The sequence below is a fragment of the Caretta caretta genome, chromosome 4 (genome assembly GCF_965140235.1).
Source record: "Caretta caretta isolate rCarCar2 chromosome 4, rCarCar1.hap1, whole genome shotgun sequence".
Lineage (NCBI taxonomy): Eukaryota > Metazoa > Chordata > Testudines > Cheloniidae > Caretta > Caretta caretta.
Window position 1 is genome coordinate 56417982 of NC_134209.1, and position 1095 is coordinate 56419076.

The window sequence follows — 1095 nt, forward strand, 5'->3', positions numbered from 1 at the left end:
CCCTGCTGAGCCACCTCTCTGGCAGTCAGATTCCCTGGGTCCTGGTGCACAATGCAGCCTTAGGGATTAACCCATTCCTGCCCATGCTATAGCAGGAGGCGACTGGGTTATGCTGGTGGCCAATAGCAGCCAGGAGGTGTTAGCTGCCTTTCAACACGGTGCGGGCAGGAAGGGACAAGCTGCTTCCAGCTACAGGGGAGTGAAGGGAGGTGGAGGAAATGAGTTCTGCAAAGATGGGGACCAGGTCATCCATTCCCCACTCCCCTGCAGCTGGAAGCAGCTCCTGTCCTTTCCCTCTCACATAGGGCTGAAAGGCTTCTGCTGGCCACATTCTGGTGTAAACCCTGGAAGAAATCTGCGGGGGGGGGGGGTGAGTGTATGTGACCCTGCGTTGTCTCATATGTTGTCTCGGGAAGATGCAGCGCCAAGTACCAGGAGAGGAGGGTCTGTCCTGGGGGCCCAGCCAGGCATGGAGGGTGGAGAGTGCCAGGCAAGGAGGTGAGGGTCGGTCAGTCATCCCCGCCCTTTCCCCGTGTGAGAGAGGTGTATGGAGTATGTCTGTGTCACCTTTCCCTGTGTGAATCCTAAAACCTAAAAGGTAAATTAAAAGAAATCAACTATGCAGTATTTCGTTTTAACAGCGGCTCAGTCAACTTGATGTTAATTTGAACATTTGTACTGCATAGTTCTGGCTGATTGCTGTTGAGTTTGCTTGAGTACAAGTAATTTTACCAGGTGTCCTGTATTTAGCATAGGTAAATATGTTCACCCTAGACAAAATCAAAACAAGATTTTAAAAATGTGTTGAAGCTTTCCCTGTATGCTTGTCTACATGAACACTTAGTTCGCAGCAAGCTGTTGTGTAAATACACCTTGCTCTAGCATGCCAAACGCTAACATGTGTGGACCCTGCTGCCACATACTAAAAGTCCCATAGAGCGCTTTGATCTGCCAGGCCTTGAAATGGGTATAAATTAAAGGGAAACAAGGAACTTCTATTTCCAGGTAGATTTACATCCCAGCCTGCCATAAATTGTTTGTATAAACAAGCCATTACTTAGCCAAAGTGACTGATCCCAAATATAAAATCATAGG